Below are 12,155 nucleotides of genomic sequence, written 5' to 3'. Positions count from 1 at the left end.
AAGCATACCATACTGTCAATAGATAAGTGCGTAATTTATAGAAGAGAATATGTAAAATATCACATCATGTATTGAACTTGGTGTTTTAGTTATTGACCAGTATATTAACAAAAACATAATCTAGTAATGATTTATAGTAATAATAGATTGGCTCTATTTGGAAAGCTGAAAAATGCCAGGATTTGATGGGAAGTGGAAGTAAATGTCCTGCTAATATATCCATTCGTTTTGTTGACAAATTCTATGTGACTTGTGATCTAACCACTGAACAACTGCCCACATTTGCAAGAAAATTCGTGCTCATAAAGAAACGTGTAGGATGATGGACACTGCATTATTGTTTGTATAGTTTTGCAAGTTCCTTAGATATGTCTGGTTGGGAGAATACATAGTAAAGCAATTTTAGAAATAATTGACCCTGATACAGTATCTAGACACACCTGAATAGAAATTCTGAGAGAAATGCAGTTTCATCCTAAAAATGCAGCTACCTGAAAAATGTGATTTATTAAAATTCAAAGCACATATTTATAAAAGGAGGATATACATTTGGCTGTAATAACTTGGACTCAAAAGTTAATCATCAAAAGTAGGTGCAACAATGATAAAGAAAGTAAAAATGAAATACAGGTTTAGGAATGTAACAAAATTATTTATCTTAAAAATTTATTTTTAACAAATGAATAAAATTGTATATATCCAGTACCGCATAATGTTCTATGAATATATTTTGTACAAGTCTTAAATCAGGTTAGGATTATCTCCTCAAATATTTATGATTCTTATAAACTTAAAATCATTTAGTGTACCTTTTGAAATGTAGTATATAGTACATTATTATTATCTACAGTCACTATGTGTATGGTGGTACACCAGGATTTCTTATTTCTATCAACCTGTATCTTAGTAACTCTTCATCAGTATTTTCCCATTATCCACCCTGTAATTCTTCCCTGCTACTGCTAACCATCATTGTAATCTCAGTTCCTATGAGATCATTGGCTTTACTCTTTTAGATACCATATATGAGTAAGATCATGTGCTTCTTGTCTTTGTGAGTCTGACATATTTCACTTAGTGTAATGGTTTCTGGTTCTATTAATCTCATTGAAAATGGTACAATTGAATTGTATTTTAGTGTTTATAGTATTCCTTTGTTTATATACATATTCCAAATTTTCTATATCTATCAGAAAATAGATGGACACATTGTTAGAATTTCTTAGTTGTTTTGAATATGAATATTTTACATATAAATAGTTTCAAATTGAACATCATAGTGCAAATATTTCTTTGATGTACTGACTTTAACTAGCAGTGAGATTACTGGATCATGTGGCAGTTTTATATTTAATTTTAGAAAGATCATACTGGATGTACTAATGTACACTCCAGCTAACAGTATGCAAGTGTTCTCTGTTCTCAGTATCCTTACCAACACTTGTGTAAGTGTTTACACTGTTACAGAACTAAAGTGCTATTTCATTGTAGTTTTTATTTGAATTTCACTAATGCTTCACAATGTCAAGCAATTTGAGATATGTACTGGTCATTTATTTGTACTTTGAAGAAATATCTACTTAGGTCTTTTACCTATTTTGATTCTTTTTGAAATTTTTGAGTTCTTTATATATTCTGAATATCAACTTTTTATTAGATGTAAATATTACAAATATTTTCTCATGCATTGTAGGTTGTGGCTGTCCTCCATTGACTGTTTTCTTGGCTGTTTAAATGGAAGCTTTTTGGCTTATAATCTTATATGTTTATCTTTGCTTTTGTTTCCTGTTTCTTGCAGGGGGTCTTTCCTAAATAATCTTTGCTCATTGCTATATCTTTGAAGCATTTCCTCTAGTTTTTCTCTGTTTGTTTTATAGTCTCACATTTTACATTTAAGTCTTTATTCTGCTTTGAGTTGATTTTTGTAAATGGTGAAAGATGGAGATCAAGACCTAGCTACTGCACGTGGATATTCAATTTTGCAAATAACTTTTTTAAAAACAAGATTGTCCTAGGTGCTGGGGATTTAGCTCAGCAGCATAAGCGCCTGCCTTGCAAGCAGGCAGGCATGAGTTCGATCCCTGGAACCGATAAAAAAAAAAAAAAAAGAAAGAAAAAAGATTGTCCTTCCTTCAGTGTCTTTAGTATTGTCAAAAAGCAGGTGGCTCTAGGGGGTAGAGTTTACTTCTAGTAGACATTCATTCTTTTCCATACATATGTTTGTCTATGTTATGCCAACACCATGCCGCTGTTTAGAATGCTACAGCTTTGTACAATGATTGAAGTGAGAGTGCAATGCTTCTTGCTTTATAGTTACTCTCAAGGTAGCTTTAGCTGTTTGGAGATTTTTAGCGCTTCCAAATGTATTTTAGGATTCAGTTTTTGAGGTCCCTGAAGATGTCACTTGGTATTTTTATGTGGATTACACTGAATTTTTGAATGACTTTAGATTGTATTGGCATTTTAACAATATTGTTTTTCCCAGTCCAGGAATGTGGGATATTTTCTACTTATTTTAATCTCCTTCAATATCTATTATCAATGTTTTAAAATATTCATCATAGATATATTTTATCTCTACATACATTTATTCCCAAGTAATTTTGAAACTATTTTAAATGGGATAATTTTGTTTATTTCCATTTCAGATATTTGATTATTGGCATATAGCAATGCTATTGAGCTACATATGTTGATATTTATATACTTCAAATTTGCTTAATTTACTAGTTCTAATAGACTTTCAGTAGAGTCTTTGGGATTTTTCTGTAGATAGATAATAAAATCTGACCATGAGATAGGAAGGAGGTTAGATGGAGGAGGGACAGGGGACATAAAAACTAAAATGTGCTGTGTATGTGTACCATCAGCCTATGATGAATGTGACCATTATGTACTGCAAACATGTACTAATAAAAATTTCAAAAACTTTAAAATGTAATGGTCTCAATATACAATGATAATTTGACTTTTTCTTTTTCAGATTGGATGCACTTTACTTCTTGTCTAATTACTCTGGAAAAGACTTCCAGTATTAAATTGCACAAAATGGTAATAGTAGAGATGGCTTTTTTGTTCCAGATCATAGTCAACTTTCATGTTTTGCATTTGATATAATGTTAGCTGCTGTCTTAGTGTAAATGGCTTTTATTATTTTGAGGTCCATTCTGTGCGTACCCAATTTTTTCACCTTTTATATGGAAAAAAGTAAAACATAATTTCATAACAAAATAATAAGAGAATAACAATACTTAATATATTTTATGCTGTTATCTTTGAAGTAGTACCTGCTCAGAGTACAAGACATGAGCACAAAAATTTCTCCAGCTGATATTAGTGCAAACCTTCCTTTTCAATGAACTAACAGACACTAATAGAATAACTAAGTTGCGTTTTTTCCCTTTTCCCTTCCATCCTTTCCCCTTTCCCACATCCTAGTTCCGTTTTCCTTTTGAATGATTTCTTCCCATGTCACAATATCTATTGTACATTTTAGACGTTATTTACTCTTTCAGTTTCTCACACCAGGGGACAATATTATGTTTACATATGTGAGTGTGATTTATTTCACTTATGAGTATGGTCTCAAGATGCATCCATTTACCTATAAAAGTCTCAAATTTATCTTTCTATGTTGCTGAGTAAGTACTTCATTGTATAAAAAGACCACATCTTTTTTATCCGCTCCTCAGTTCATGAGCATTTGGATTTCCAAGATTTAGAAATTATGAAGGGTTCAATGGCTCAGCAATAAGCTCCTGGGAAAAAATTTGTATCTTGTTCTATCCCCAATGAATGGGATCTTATGCTATCTTATGCCTGCAAAAGTTGAGGTAGTATTGGTGAAGGCAGTCCCTTGGTCACCTATGCTGATGCTAACCTGGGAAACTCCCGCCTTTCACATCCATATGGATCTGCACAGTCCTGAGGGTATATCAGGGCCCATGCCACAGCTGTTGTAATGCAGGGCAAAAACGTAATTCTATTACTGGAGTGTGTAGCCTCTGGTATCAGGGCAGTCCTGGAGCCCCATCTTGGAGTACTGGCCTGAAAATAGCTAAGCTGCTTGAGGCTGGGGGTTGGTTGAAGGCAGCATGTTAGCTACAAGGACTAGTGTTAAGCTGGGTGGTATCTGGTCTCCCAACTGCAGGGGGCTACACATTCTCAGGAGAGCAGTTACACCCCAGGTTCACACAGTGACTGAAACTAAGGTGTTTCCAACCAATGTGAATATTTCTTCTTGATGCTGGCACTAGTCTAGAGGCTCCATTTCTGAGTTCTGGCCTGTGTAGGGGGCCTTCAGGTTTTTATGGGTGCTAGGTCTCACTGCACATTCCCTGACACTAGGCTCTGAGACAAAGTCCTGCTCTTTCTTTTGTGATCTGCTTCCCAGAAGGTAGAATCTTCCTTACACTCTGCTGTCTGAGTTTGGAAGAGGGTGATGAAGGAAGCCAGACATCTGGCCTGAGACAGGTCTATTGGCTTAGTCCTAGATTTTTTGCCTGGTGGTTAGTGTCTGAGTTTTACTTTGGGGACTTAGAACTCTATTTTAAGTCTTAATTGTGTCTTCCTGAGTGGAAGGCACCTCTCTTCTTGTTGGGCTGATTAGAATTAGTATGAGTGTCATGGTCAACTATTTTCCTGTCTTCTTAAATGCATCTTTTCAGGTCTTTTTTTCTTTTTATACAAAAGCATGCCCTATATTCTCTCACTTGATTTTCTTACATATTTTAAAAGTAGTGTGGTACATAAGTCAATCTTTTACTTGGTGTGTTTGTAGGAAAATATCGCTATAATTTCTTATCCTGCCACCATTTGCTCTTCCTCTTACTTATCTTACTCAGCATGATTTTCAAATAGATATGTTTCACGAAAGAATTTAGAAATTCTGTATTTTTTGGCCTCTATGTATTCAAAATGAGTCAAAGTTTTAATAAGAGATTGTAAACATATGTGTAATATGTATGCCTATACAAGCCATATCATCATCATCAGTACCACCATCGTCGTTATTATTTCTGCTACCACATGGGGGATAATTTCTATGTTCCCTGTAAAAGTCAATATGTTATTTGACCTCTGGGTACTATAGAGTTTATCATACAGAAATTTAAAGCTATCTTTTGTGAAAGATACTTTAAATATTCATTTCACTAGCAGATTTCATCTCTGAGCTTTCTAAGATATTGGGTAGTAAATTTGCTTGGCTAAATGAAGAATTCTGGTTCTTCTCAGAACACTTACTGCCACAGATTTTGTAACCTAGAAAAACACTGTTTTTGAATGAATGAATATATATTAAGGAAGTCTGCACTAATGCACTGCAATGACCACTGCTAAGCTCTGAATCACACCTAGGGATGATATATGTGGCATAGTAGAGGCAGAATTGAGGCAAGTGATTAGGGAATGGCAGATTGGCTGGGGAAATTGTCATGATTCATTAGGTGCAAAGTTCCACAACACATGTATAGAACAGTTTCTAAAGCCCTAGACATGGATCATTCTAGAGAACCTAAACAGTTTGGGATGTAACAGCCTAGACATGACATCAGTCCAAGGAGTGGGACATACCACTGAGCTCCTGACTACTATATTCTTTCACAGTAGTCTGCTCTCTTGCTGTAGAGTGTACTTTTTTCCTATTTTTACTTGACCCAAACTTACTCTGCAGAGCATGTTTCTTTTTCTACCTTTAATAAATGTCAAACTTCACTGTGGCTTTGTGCTTCTTTTATCTGCTTCTTTGTTCAAGGCAAAAAGAACTTGGAAGATATCTCTAGAAGGGGACTCTAACACTGCAGATCCCAGTAACATATTGGCATAGATCGACAGATAGTAAGAAAGAAACTGTGGACTGTAACTTTTTCAGTGAGTGTTCTATAAGATGAGAAAATATTTCTAATAATTTTAACTTTATCAATTTGTGATGCCCTGCAGTACGAGTTGTACATAGTGCTGAATATCACATGACCATCAGTGAGTCAATAGTTCTTCTTTCTCACTACAGGGTTGTGTGTGATTGCGTCCCAGCAGCAAGAAGTTATGAAAAAGATCTGCTCTGCAAAGGAGGAGTAAAAGGCAAAGGAATCCTGCACTTCAAATGATATTAGAGGATGTGCAAAAATGTGAGAAATAGTGCAAATTCTGTAGAAAGAACTATCAAATAAAGCTGTAGCAGTGTGAGTCTTTAATGACAATGCAATGTCTCATTTCTACAAAATCCTCTAAAGTAGGCAAAACCAACTGTCATTGAATAGATTCCTTGTTAAAACTGCATGAGAAGAAAAAAATTCCACTGAGCTAATAGATAACAGTGATTACATTAGCAACAGTGAAAGTCGTCCTATATAAAAACTCTCCTCTGTCTTGCTTTCCTCACACTAGCCACAAAAGTTTTCAAAGATAAGTGCATGTTAATTTATTTTTATTTATATTTTATATTTGCTTTTATTATTTTGTATTTTATTACTTTGCATTGTAATCATTTTTATATAACTTTTTGGGTTGCTGAATTAATCATCTAAGTTTCTGTTGTTTCTTTTACTTTTTTTTTTTTTTTTGTACTGGGAATCGAACTCAGGACATTGCATTTACAAAGGAGGTGCTTGTGTTGCTGAGCTACATCCCAGGCCCCAATTTCCATTATTTCCATTGTGGAAATTTGCTTTGATGTACAAATGCTTTGGATTGCAAACATGTTTCCAGAATGAATTACACTTGCAAACCAAAGCTTTACTGCATATACTACCTGGGGACTAGAACACTATCTGACATGAAGTTTTTTTCACCTAAGTCAGAATTGGTATGTTGTGAGATAATACAATGAAAATATCTTTATTTTCACTTTACAGTGAAACTACATGTAGATGATGTATGTACAATTTGAAGTGAAATATGTTTGCCTATTGTTATCTTGATTCTAAGGCAGAGATTATTACTGGAACAGTTTTGTTCCCCTAGAAACAATTGACAGTGCCAGAAACATTTTTAGTTGCTTTACCTTGCTGTGGGGTGCTACTAATTTATAGATGGTAGAGCATAGGATGCTACTAACATACTGTAAAATGAGACCATCCCAAAACAAAGAATTATATGGCCCTATGTGTCAGTAGTGATGAAGTTAAAACTCTGTCTGAAAAGTGTTATGCTAATCAAATGTGTTCTTAATGCTCACACACTTTTAAATAACAACTTTTGCTTCCTTTGTACTTCCTGGAAAACTTCTTAAAGTATTCATATTCATATGAGTCTTTCTCTTAATTCTGTTAGATATTAAATCAAATGATACCTTCTCAATAAGAACTTGTTTGATCAATTTAGTAATATTGAAATCTTTATCCTGTCTTTCAAAACACATTGTCTAAGCGTGGCGTGATGGTGCACACCTAGACTCCTAGCTCTCTAGGAGGCTGAGGATTGCCTTGAGTTCGAGTACAGCCTGGTCTACATAATGAGTTCTAGGTCAGCCTAGACTACAGAGAGAGAGTCTGTCAAAAACAGCAAGCATAAAACACTAGCTCGATTGCCTTCTCACATCCTTTTGACTGATTAATGCATGAAATATGCTTTACTTTCTTAGTAGTCCTATTACAGGTTAAATATTATTTGCTGTTTCTGAACCCCCAAAGGTGAGAGGATTCCCTGACACATAATAGGTATTCACTGATGTCTGAGTAAACAAATGAATGTAATCCTAAGAATCTTAGTGAAGAATTCAAATACAAATGTGATACTTTTTTCAGCCCATATATGCAAGGTCACTAAGATTTGCGTTAGTACTGATCAAAGCATGAGATTACCTCAAGTTGTTTATTCTCTGTGTATCAAAGATCAAGGCAAAGAATGAGAAGATCCTCTAGCTTTATTGTAAATATTTAAAAAAAGTAAAGCCCTTGCTCACTTAAAACAATATATTCCATTAAATTTATTTCCATTATTATCATATAAAAGAGCACCTAAATTTAAATTGATTAAAAATTGCTTGATTTTGTTTTTCAAGTTTTTGCCAGAGCAAACCAATGTCTGGTCAAGAGAACTCTATATTTAAGGACAATGATGGTTTCCTTGTCTCCACCATGCCATTTTCATTTACAACTCTGTCAGATTCAGTCATGTAAAGAAGAGGACAATTTTCTTTGCTAGGCTTAATCCTTGGTATATACTAAGCACTCCCTCTCCCATTATAATTCTTGTCCATAAATAAATGACATAGGGGCTGGGGATTTAGCTCAGCGGCCTAAGTGCCTGCCTTGCAAGTGTGCGGTCATGATTTCGATCCCTGGTACCGATAAAAAACAAAAAGACAAATAAATGACATAGGCTTAGAAACAGTCACTTTTAATCTTCTTTTGATTGGAATTTAGGAAATCTGTTACCCTGTCTTTCACAGCATTATTGTTGGGGTCTACTGAGTTGGTTAAATAGATCACTTTTCACAGAGTATATTTCGCCGATTAACTACATTAGTGGTATTGTCTAACTACTTGAATCCAATACAGCAAAAGCTCTATTTAAAAAACTTTTTGTTCTAGTACATTTCTATACTTTTTCTGAGGATTGCCTTGAGTTCGAGTACAGCCTGGTCTACATAATGAGTTCTAGGTCAGCCTAGACTACAGAGAGAGATTAAATTAAGGTAAATTAAGGTAAAATTGTCATTTTTATTACATCTGCATTTTTCAGAGTCTTTGGGGTAACCAGAATGATAACTGAAAATATTTTACTGAATTTAGTGAATGATTTGGGCTACTTGTCTGGATCTGATGAGGTGGCAGAAACTGAGATAAGGGTACTTAACCAACCCCAAATATAGAGCTTTTGGAGGTTTGCTGACTTCCATCACATAAGAAGAATTTTCAGAACACATAAGTAAGAGGCATGGAAAGGATTTATTACGTAGATCTTTTAGTATATACTCAAGAGTGAGGTTCAGGCTCTTGCAAGAGAAGGGGAACCAGGCATATTTATGGGGTCTTGAGAATGTATTTAAGGCAGCTGATCTAGGATGTGTGTTTCTGTTTTCTGTCAGGTTACCCCTGTGGCAGGTTATCTGAGAATGCAAGCCATTTACACGTCTGAAGTTGAAATATGCTGCCCATTAATATTGTTTCTTCCTTGGGAGTGGAGAAATTACAATGTACAAGTAAAACAAACAGATCCACAGTGCAATATGTAGGCTTATTTTGTCTTTAAGACCTTAAGGATATCTCGAGTGAGTTTCCTGGAAGGGGAAAGGGCTTAAGTAACTTTTGTGTCTTGAAGCTGAAGTTGTTAAAAATACAATTTTAAAATATTAATTCCCTTGTCTTCTTTTTGCCTTTATATTTTCTTCTTCTATTTTACTTCAAGCTTCCTCATCAAACTTTGATCCCTTAATTTTAAGGGGTGTAAAAGGCCTGGTAGTCTGTCTGTTGTCTTTGCTTTAGGCTTAGAAGAGGCATTAATTTTGCCTAGCCAGGAACCAAAAGTCTTATTTTGACTGATAAAGAAGACATAGGAATATTTGGTTTCATTTTTTGAAGAACCATGGTCTTTTGACAGTTTGGAAAAAAGGACAAAGTTATTAGCAAGCTATTGATCCTTAAGGTTTATTTTAAACCTATGTTAAACAAATACTAGTAAAGAAAAGCTAAATGTATTTCTTGATAACTGAAGCTCAATAAAAGTCAGTAGTATTTGGTGTATGCCTTTTATCTTTAAAAATCAATCTCTATTTACTTTGAGGTGTTCATCAAAATATAATAGGAGAATTTTAAGAATACACAGACATTTCCTTGTTTTGTAAATATGAATTTTAATTTTCCCTTATTTTAATTGTGACCATAGTGAGTGAATACATTAAAGATATCTAGCTTTTTTATCATTAGGCTATTAAAACTTTTATACTTTTTATTAAATTTGAAGAAATTATAAACATTTATTACCTTGGTATATCATACTGGTCTTGTCACACTTCCTTCACATTTACGTGGTTTTCTGTTCAGACCCCCTCTTCCCATAGTCTGGTTACACAGTGCACCCTTGAACTGGCAGCCCACAGCAGCAGCATGCTTATTCCACGTTTGCCTACCACGACTCACTCACAGGGTCATGGGTGTGATCCACAAAGCCCGTCCTGGAAGTGCAATGTTTGAGAAAGAACTTGTAATAAACCAGGCCTCCCAGGATGATGAGCTCCAGTATGATGACGATGGAAAGCAGTAGCTTGTTGGTTGTCACTTTTCTGGACAATGAACGGAAAATCTTTCGACTTTTGTTTAAGTTATCACTTGTGCTTACCAGTCTGCTCTTGGTGCTTTCCAGCTGGTCTCGTTGCTCCCCCAGCTCTTCTGTGTTTTTCAAGCCAATATGGTCAGTTTCTGTGGCAATCCGATGAGACCTCTCAATACTCTGGGTGGCCCAGTTGAGGCTTTCAGTGCATTGCAGAAGCAGTGCCCTCTGAGACTGTAGCCGATTCATCTGCTCATTCTCCATAGCATATGTGCCATACTTCATGTATCCCTCGGCCGACAGGTACAGCTATCAAAGGCATGCTTCTCACTTCCCGATGTAGTTTGGCAAGATCCTTCTGGTAGTTCCGCAGCTTAGACATCATGGGGTTACGAAAGATAGGGGTGCATACTGTAGCTCCTCCTCCATCTCTGCCAGCATTTCATTTGCTTCCTGCTGCTTTTTATCAAAATCTCTGATCAACTTCTTCTTCTCCTCGGTCCCAGTGATCCCCAGCAGTCGCTCGGGCACCCCCCATAGGTCTTCATGGAGGCCGTGGTGCAGCTATTAAAATTTTTATTATAGGACTTTTATTTTGTGGGCTTTAAGACCATTGTAATGACAGCTCCAGATATTATAAATGTATAAAGTTACTTTAGATATCAAAGGTGACAAAGGTTAGTAGCTAAAATATTTATATTGCCATTTTTATTTTATAGGCATACCTATTCAAGAAGATAAATCTTTATTTGAGGGAAATTTGAGTGTATATCAGAATAAGATAGTAGGATTTAATATTTTTATCTGTAAGTTCTATGTAAGTGGTGAACTTAGCAGTTTTTACCCTCTAGTCTAGCATTTTAAGTGAGTTTGGCTATTCATATAAAAGTATAAAAATTTATTTAGTTTTTAATGGAAAACCCCAACAGAGCCAGAAGTCTATAAGAGCAAAAAATAAAAATAAAATGATCAGCTCAAAAACAATTTTAACAAAGTAGCTGTAGGTATTTTAACTATCAAAAACAGATTAACAGGCAGATGGATAAAACATATAACACATAAAACAATTACGTTGAATCAAAGTACACTTTGACATGTATTGGCCCTGGCCTATACATAAACTAGTAAAAATTTTTCCTAGGCATTTTTAAAGTGCCTTTTCATCTAAGCCTTAGCTCATTTTCCTTTACTACTTTAAGCTATTTTGAGTACATTTTTATTAGTTATCACTATAAACTTATAACAAGTAATAGTCAGAAGAAGGAAAGTGACAGGAGGTGTATTTTGCTAGATAGGATCTTTATCTATTTTTCCTCCTTACTGTAAAATCAAGTTTCAGGCCTTGTCTATTCACTCCATCATGTGCATTTGCAGAAAAATCAAATTTTAAAATTGTATTCCTTAAGTTTGTAAAGTAAAACTTACAGGTAAAGTTTTGTGAACAAAACTTGAGTTACCAACAGTCATTTAAGATGTATTAAATGCCTTTAATGTTTTTTCTTCTGTACTTTTGGAAAGGGAAAAAGAAAAAAAAAAAGGAAAAGATGAGATCCTATTGAGGTAGCCCAGGTCAGGCTATGTGAGCTGCCCACCTCCTCCTGAAGTCATGCTGTGTGTGAAGCGTACCCCTCAAAAATGTGAAGCAACAAGCTGTCTCACTTTTTACCATGGCCAATTTAAGCATTCATGCCAGTCACACAGAAATCTGTCGCTTGTGTCCAGAACAAGTATCACCAATGAATCAACAGATCCACAAATGGACTTATACCCAATAGGTGGGCTTTCCTCAAAAATTTATCCTTAAGAACTTTATATCTAGGGAAATAAAACATATTCAAGGAAATCACTGAGGGTTTGGTAATTCTGGGGATGTTACTTAGCAACTGCTACTATTTTTGATACACAGATAAACTTGAGGCCAAAATTGTTATAAGAATACCAGA

General features: G+C 35.0%; 1 pseudogene; it reads right to left on the bottom strand.

Annotated features, from left to right (window-relative positions):
- Nucleotides 1-10,068: 10,068 nt before the first annotated feature.
- LOC100732923 (vesicle transport through interaction with t-SNAREs homolog 1B-like) lies at nucleotides 10,069-10,762 on the bottom strand (annotated as a pseudogene).
- Nucleotides 10,763-12,155: the final 1,393 nt, after the last annotated feature.

Source organism: Cavia porcellus, unplaced genomic scaffold (assembly GCF_034190915.1).
Source record: "Cavia porcellus strain 051 isolate PalLab524CR breed Dunkin Hartley unplaced genomic scaffold, mCavPor4.1 scaffold_33, whole genome shotgun sequence".
Taxonomy (NCBI): Eukaryota; Metazoa; Chordata; class Mammalia; order Rodentia; family Caviidae; genus Cavia; species Cavia porcellus.
The sequence above is the reverse complement of the archived record's forward strand: the minus strand, read 5'-3'. Positions and strand labels throughout refer to the sequence as shown.